The sequence below is a fragment of the Ammospiza nelsoni genome, chromosome 4 (genome assembly GCF_027579445.1).
Source record: "Ammospiza nelsoni isolate bAmmNel1 chromosome 4, bAmmNel1.pri, whole genome shotgun sequence".
Taxonomy (NCBI): Eukaryota; Metazoa; Chordata; class Aves; order Passeriformes; family Passerellidae; genus Ammospiza; species Ammospiza nelsoni.
In genome coordinates this window covers 25220473-25229204 of record NC_080636.1, presented here as the reverse complement: position 1 = coordinate 25229204, position 8732 = coordinate 25220473, and positions in this window count along the sequence as shown.

The following is an 8732-nucleotide window of genomic DNA, read 5'->3' as shown; positions in this document are numbered from 1 at the left end:
AGTTTGATGCACTGTAGGTATTGGCTTGCCTGTGTGCAATAGCAGAGAACAGCAATACACAGCAATACTGTCATTCCTAAAGGGGTAAGTGTCTTCACTGTCCTAAGGTACATGAATATCAAAAAAATCTAAGAAAATGCTCTCTTAGCAGGAATTAAACTAATATGCTCTACATACTGTATTAAAGAGAGAGCACTCTTGCATGAGCAATTTATACAGATGGCAGATTTCAGCAAATTCAGAACAGCAGCAGGGTTAGCTAAAGCCCCTGTTCACACTACCAGGATGTGTGTAGGGACATGTAAAATCATGTAGTCTCAAAAATAACTGAAAAACAGCATAATTCAAATCAAATAGGTTGCACTTGCACTCCCTATTTATGCCTTGGAGAACAAAGGTGTTTGCACCACATGCACACTCAGCTGGCTGGATTCAAGGAGCTGTGCTGGAGTAACTCAGTGAGCCCATGTGCTACATCTTCATCCTGGAACTTGTCCTGTTGCCATCGAGTGAACAGCTGCAGAGTGACTGCTGGTCCATGCTGTGAGACAGCAGCCCTTAATGTAAAGCTATTTGCAGGTATTTTAGAGTTCTGAGATAGATGAAGAAAAACTGGGATAGAACTGCCTTTCAAGCATGACTCCTAATCATATGAACAAAATATATTAACTAGAATTTCAGATTGGAGGTCCATCATAAGCTAGGATAGTGTGCAGAAAAATTACAGTCATCTGTCTTTATTTTCACTTTTCAGCTCAGATAAATATATGAATCAAATATCAAGATTTTTGATCAATTTGAGCTCTATATGCAATGGAACACATTCACTGGAAATACTATAGAACAATGTACACTTCATCAGAATAATTAATATTAAACTATTTATGTGACAGCAAGCCAGAAGCAAGAAATATTAATTTTCAAGTGATCATTTACACGTGAAAATATGATGGATGAATGCACACATTTCCTGAACATCAAAAGCCATTTGTTGTAATGAGGATAAATTAAATGTACCTGTCACTAGCTGCCTTCACTAATACTGGAGCCAACCATATAAATGGTAAATTCAGATGCTTACAGATTCCTGACTAAAAAGGTGAAAACAAAATACAAGCACATCTGATTCCCAAGTATCTTGTTTCAACTACACTTGACTGCAGGTGTTGAATGTCCTATCAATAACCATTTAAGTTGAAGACATAATGTAATTGCCATAAATGCAAACCAGTTAGTGTTATGTATTATTTCCTGGCAGTTGTGTTCCATAGAAACAAATATGCTCCCTAACTGACATAGTTTCATAGCCTGAGTTTTAACATGAATTATGTTTTCCCATGAAGTGAAAATATTGCAAAATTAAGCATTTACCCAGTCAGGGATCAGAGTTACCTGCTAGACTTCTGTGACAGTCTCCCAGGGTGAAATAGCACACCCTAACACAATGAGTAATACAAAAGGTAAAGAAGCATTTCCTCAGTATTGAAGTGTGAGCTGATACAATGCAACTAGAATTTCATAGTGTAAGACATGTCTGCATGCAGAAGGCCAAACAGATCTGTAATCAGTGGTATCTGTGAAACACAGCAGAGGCTGCACCACTTGCTACTCAGTCATCAGTGTTCCTCGTTTGGAAGCACTGCGAGATAGTGGAAATGCAGAAATAAGAACAAAGCAACATTCGATAGCTGTAAGTATAACAAAAAAAAAAAAGAATATTTCTTTATTTCATTGGTAAGGATTACTGTAACAGAGCAGATTTCTATTTCCCACAAGTACTTACTGTGCAAATGCAATAGCTGTGGCAAAAGCCTTTCTTGTCACTGGAAGCACTGCTGCCAGCAGATGCTAAAAGGGAATTACTACCTAAAAGATAACATTGGCAGAAATTTCACCCTCTGTAAAATACATGCTCCTAAGGCAAATTCAAACACTTTATATTGCACAGTAATGACCTGAATTAAAAGGACAAGGTTTACCTAGGAAAAAACCTGAAGTCTCAAACTAAATACATTACAGGACAGGTCACTAACATTGATCTCCTATATAAATGTCTCTGTGGCAGAGTGAGGTGCCTGAACAGACACCTTAATTAACTAACCTGGTCTGCCAGTTTTTTAACTGGAGTAGTCACCCAGTTTTCCTCAGGATATTTGAGTTTGACAGGCCTTTGTTCTTGGGAGGACAAAATCTAGCAAATCCTTTATCTTTCTTCCCTTATTTTCTTCTTTTCTTTCATTTTTTTTTGTCATCAAAAACTGTCCTGTACAATATCCATACTTGCTGTTGTATCTGCTCCACACTTTTCTTAACCAACGCAATGATGAACTAAGGGGCAGCAGTGACTGAAGTTAATATTTTGCCTCTTAGGACAAATTTCTATTTTGGAGCTGTTCCTTGACACTGACTTGTCAGATTGCTGCAATATATCAAGCTCGTCTCCAATTATGCTTGAAAATGCAGTTTAATCTTTTATTTCTTGGCACTTCATGATGCTGATGGCCAAATATTTCTGTTGTAGCCAAGCTGACAAAAGTAGCAGACACATATATACTTCTTGCCTTAAAATAAAGCAGAATAAGTAGTTAGTATCTTCCTGTCCAATCTTCAGAAGTCGCAGCAGAAACTGAAGAAAATGGCAGTATTTTAGTCTGTGAAAAAAAGTATCTGAGATTATTGATGTCTGTCTAATAAAAAGAAAATAATGCATTTTTCTTTGTTTCTATAAATAATAACAAAATGCATGTTTCTAGGCCATAGCCTACAGTGGAAGAGGAGCATTTAGTGAAATATATAACAGAAAAATTGCTTTTTCTTTATATTGGAAACTTCTTTCATTTAAGACGTACTTTCTATATTCCATTTACCAGAAAGACAATATTTTAGAATTATGTTCTAGTAACTTCCTTATGCTTGTAATTTGAACATATTTTTAATAAGCAGTGATTAAGAAAGTTTGTTCCCCTTATTGTCGCCTATATTATATTCTTGGTATATGGAGTTTTGCATGTGTTTACCAGTCTAATGGAAAATTGCCTATTTTAAGATTTTCTAGTAATAAATACTAGATGGGTTCATATCAGCTGGATTTGTGTTTACAAAGCAGTTTGAACATATTTAATAGGTTCATCCCTGTTGATACAAGGTTGAGAATGTCCCCATCCTGAGTTATCACTTTATCTTATCATCCTTAGTGAACTGTGTAGGGCCTCTCAGAGCCCCATTCAGGGTGTGGGGGTCATCTCTGCAGCATTTCTAGCACAGTTCTGCTATAATGGGCAAAAGTCTTTCATGAAAATGTTTAGGTCATAAACTATAGTATTTCAGTCTCTGACAGAGACTGAAAGATGGGAAACAAACTTCTTTTTAGCAGGGTAATGATGTTAAATTCAAAGGGGGCTAATGCAGTTTAGAAGTTTTTAACAGCGAGGGTGGTGAAACACTGGAACAGGTCAGCCAGAGAGATGTTAGATGCCCCATCTTTGGAAACATTCAACGTCAGGGTCAACAAGACTCTGAGGAACCAGATCTAGTTGAAGATGTCACTGCTCATTGTAGGAGGCCTGGAGTAGATAACCATTAAAGGTCCCTTCCAACCCAAACTATTCTATGATTTCATTACTTTAACAAACTATATGTTGAGAAAAAATGGTTTTCTTTATTTCTAATGAAATAGCTTTTTCATAGAAATGTAGCATTTTAAAATGTATTTTCACCCTTCTATTATCCAGTTTGTTTTACTGAGAATGTTCTAAATCTTAGACGATACTTCATAAGGAATGTATTAGCGCATTCTGAACAGAAAAAGCATAAAGTTAATGAAGTAAATTGAACTCATCCAAAGTTCATTCTAGGCATTTCAAAATATTCAAAAAAGCATCATATGTATCTAGGCAGAAGGGAAAAAAGGTCTTTCATGTTCCACATGCACTTAATAAGAGTTTCTAGTACTTTCTGGATTTAATTCTTCTTTGCAGTATAATAGAATTGCTAAAAAAACTAAAGAGTCTTTATTTAGAAGGCTGTAAGTGATGCAGAACACTTTATATTGGATGATTACTCTAACAGCTGCCTAGTTTTAGATCTTTAAAAAGTGGAATTATATCTGTTCTGAATTACTCAGTGTCCTGTTGCCAGGACTGAAAAGGCCATCTGGAAAGATTCTCTTTTCTATAAGTTCTTACCTGATTAGTAGCCCCCCCTTAAGGTCTTTGTATACCAGACTAAGTTCCCTAAGGATTTGATTGAAAGAATTACATTTCTTTTATTATTTTCCTTTATTTCCCGGTTAATCGATTTCCCTATCACATTTGCATTGTTCTCTGTTAATGATTTTTTAATGAGAAAAGGCTAGTAGCATAGCTTTCCCTCCCTCATTATTAAACTATTTATGTGGTAAAGGGTAATTGTGTTGACACAATTTCTGAAGCTGATCCTGCTGCCATAGAAGCAGAAACCAGTTTGTACCTAGAGGGGTAACTGCATTTGGGCCCATCACAAATACCAGGTCTGATAATGCCCACCCTACAGTACAATTCAGATTGCATTGTATCAGTGATTTATGCTTCTCATTATCTAAATAATCCTCAATCTTTGTGTTATTTTAAATTGCATTAGAATTTACTTTCCTAGAAATAATAAGTGTTTATAAGCGAGGAAAAGCTCTCCTAGACTTCCATTAGACACACAAGTACATGATGACCATTTCCTCAAACCAAACCTTTGAGACCTAGCAAATACACCAATCCATTTGATGTTCAGTTTAAAAGTTTTGTTGCAATTTTATAATAAAAATTATCATGTTATTAAAGTTACATGTCAAATAGAAACCTACATATTTTGTATTGAGAGTGTTATTTACCACTACTGTCAACTTAACTTGTAACCTTACTTTAAACAAGAAAAAACATTATTTTGATGCCATATATTTTTCACAAATCCAAGTTGACTGGCATTAATTATGACATCCTTCTTTAATTCTTGATTATAGTCCTGTAGCTTCCATTCCTTTATTTTGCATATGATTGGCATCTAGCTGACAGGTCTGTAATTGCCCTCTTTAAAAACTTAAACACATTTCCTCTCTGTCACTGTTCTTGAACTGACAGCATGTCAAGAGTTGCTGGAAAGCCATGTTAATGGTTCACAGAGCTTGTCAGGCAGTATTAAAAGTTTTGTATGCAAATGATCTGGATACAGCTATTTTAAAATTGAACCACACAGTGGTTTCTAGTATTGCTATTAGAATAACAAATTAAACCCTCTCTACTGTGTGACATACATATATAAAGGTTGCTGGATAGGATTTTGACATAAAAGAATTGTTCTCTATTAATAATATAAATATTATTTTTCTTCTAAAAGGTGAATCACCCCCAATGCATAAATATGATTGGAGGTTTTTTCTCCTGAGGAATGGATTTTGTTACCTAAAAATATTAGAGTTGGCAATGAATCATCTTTAAATTTTCTAAAGAACTCTTACCAAAAATCGGTAGTTCTCATCTCCTTATTTACAGTAATTATTACCACCTTACACCTTCTTTCATTTCTTGTTTATTTTTTCCTTATACCTCTTCCTCCCATCTAAGATTAATGGTTTGTTGAACCAGTGTGGCCTCTGTCTTTGCTGTGTGCCCTGAGGCTCTTTGGGCACTGCTACTGCTGCTGTTCTGGACTGCAGCTGCAGCTCTGTCTCCTAGGCCCATACTTTTGTCCTTTGGTTTTTTAAGAGGAGTTAGTCACAGCACCCTACAAGTTGCTTTGTTTTAAAATGTTAACAGTTGTCTTATTCTCTCAAAAAATATCAACGTTTTGGAGTTGCCATGTCAAGGCAGCCAAGCCTTAGCCATTCTCCAAGGAATACCAGTTGTAGAATGCGACTCTACATTTGTTCATTTCCCAATCCTTTCCAAAAAGGTATGAAAATACTTTTTTTTTTCCCCCAAAAGCTTTTTCCCCCTCTAAAACATAAGTGGTTTTGACAGAATTAATAAACCCAGATTTGCCATGTGGGTCACTAATAATTGATTCATGGTGAAGAAGATAGTTTGATTAACTTTGTAGTTCTGTCTTCTGTTAGTGTAAGTTGATGAAGGTCAGCTGTGGGATCTCAGCACCTCAGGATGGAGGTGCAGAGAGGCCGAGACCACCCTTGGGGGGCTCGGGAATCCTGGAATGTTGCCAGAAGTGTCTGGTGGCAGGATTTTGATCCTACACAGGAGATGAGACCTGTATGAGGACTGGGAGGAATTCACTGGGTGAATGGTGAAGGGATAAGTTAGTTAAAGTGTAAAACACTGGGTTTAGGATTTTGGTACAGGGGGGTCTAAAGAAGTAAGATGGAGGAATTGGGGCGTGTCCTGTTCTTCTTCTTCTTCTTCTTGGCCTCCATCTTCTGTGGTGGTGGTGGCACTTTGGGATTGGTTATTACTAGAAGTGCACCGGTTAATAAGAGTAGAAGGTATTGGGGAGAAATGATAAATATTGTACACGTAACTTTGGGTATAAAGATAAGTGACCGCCCGGGGGCTTGGGGAGTGTGCCCATGGCTGACTTGCTGTGCAGACCTCTGTCGGGCTGAAAGAAAATCTTTTAGATAAACAATTAATAAACACCGAGACCGAGACAAGATCAGAAGTCTCTCCTCGTCCTTTGAAGCGTCGGCTCTTCAAGGCCATCCCTGAGAATTCCAGAACACCTAAACAGCTCACAGAAAACCTTACAAGCCTAAACAGCCGAGAAACCGAGCAAGTGGCATCTCTGAGCTATCTCTCTCCGGACATAAATCACCGGCCGAGCAATCTCCGAACATAAATCAGCCGGGAGAAAAATGAACTCTACAGTCAGCAAAGTACTTTTCTAGAACATCTTAAAATGCCTCATGAAAACATTGTCTCTACACCTTGTTTTGTTTTTAAAAAGCCATTAATAGTTGTAAGGCCATGAGTTACATAACCTGCAGGTATAGTGAAAGAAAACTAGTTAAAAATCCTAGCATGTGCATGAGTAATTGTGAGATTGTTATGCTTTAGGAGATCTTGACTAGGTAAATGACAAAAGAATTAACTGAATATTATATTTACCTTGTGTTTTCTTCCTTCTATATGATACTGACCAAAGTTTTGTAGCTTATTTAGTATTGAACCTTTTCTGCTCTTTCCCTTTGTTAAATATGTTCTGTTTCAGTTAATGTTGTGCTATTTCTATAGTACAGCCATTATTTATGTGTTAATATTTAATAGGAATACTGCAAGAGACTTTCTGTAATTAGGCATGAGTAAACAGAGATAGGAAAGGCAAAAGATTGGCTTGTAACTATAAAAGATTGATTTTCTGTGCATGGATAACTGGTTTGTACAACGTAAAAATGTGCCTTGGTCTATTACAAGTGGTTTTTTAACAATTTAATAAATATGCTGCTTAAACTTTTAAAAAATAATAGCAACATTTTTTAGGAATGGGGCTCATAAACATTAAAAAATGCTCTTTATCTTTTTCATAGTTCACATATTTTATTTATCATCTACCAAGGTGGAGGAAGTGCATTACTTTTCTAGGCTACTTACAATGGACCTGAATTTTCCCAGATTTGTGGCTCTGATTCTGCTTTCACATGGGGATTTTCAACAAACTTAAGTCACTTAACTGTGAGCTAACCTGAAAAAAATTCAGTTCTTTGTACGAAACCTATTTTGCATCCATATCGTCACAATAGATGCCTGAAATCAAGTGATTCAATGATAATTAAAAATCAGCAAAAAAAAATTATTTAAGCAAACAATCAAGACAATGCTGTATGTAAGAAAATAAAGACTTTTATTAAAAAACACAGCTTCATTCAGACAGAGAGGGTAAATCAGTGAAGCAGCAATCTCTTTCAGCTACCAGCAGTACATGAAAATGAGTACCTACCAGTTATAGATGTTTTGAGCAGTACAGCACCTGCAGCATCAAAGTGATAATTATTTCCACATTTTTGTCTTATTTCATACTAAATCTGGAGTGAGGAGGGGTGTGGGGTATGTGTGTCCCAAGTTTGCCTTTGATATTAAATTGCAAGCGCCTCTGTACTTGTGGTGATTTTAATTACCTCTGCTTCAGTGAGAATAAAGATTGCTACTAAACTGTAATATGCTGTATGCCTTGTCTATTATATACAAGGCCTGGAGACACATTTTCAGGATGCCAGAGGTCTGCTCAGTGATGTGTTGATCAATCCATTTTACCTGTTCCTGAAGCTCCTTTCCCATGGCACTAAAAGAATAAGGTTATGGAGGGTGAGTCTAAGGAGAAAATAGCTCATTTGCATTATTACTTGTCCTTGAGATGTCATGCAAAACAGGCAGTTCTCCTTACAGAAGGACAAACCTAACATCAAGAAGAGGAAAATCTAGTAACCACTCACTTTGATAGTCAGAAAAACATTAGTTCTAACTATTTAATTTGGATGTCCCTTAAAAAAATGAAAAAAGGGGGAACTTACTCCCCCTGTTTCCATGAACTTGTGTATTTAGAGTTTATATTGACAGCAATCCTGTGAAGTGGCCCTGGTCCAGCTCCACCTTCAAAGGACAGTGTCTGAACGACTCCAGCCTGTTGAGCAGTTGGCATATTTTTGTTTTCTTTGAGACCTAGGCCTTTTGGCCTGATTTGTTTGAAGTCTGAGCAAATCCTGCTTCCAAGCTCTTCAAGGAAATAGGTATTTGCTTTGTTGTTGCTGTAAATAAGTC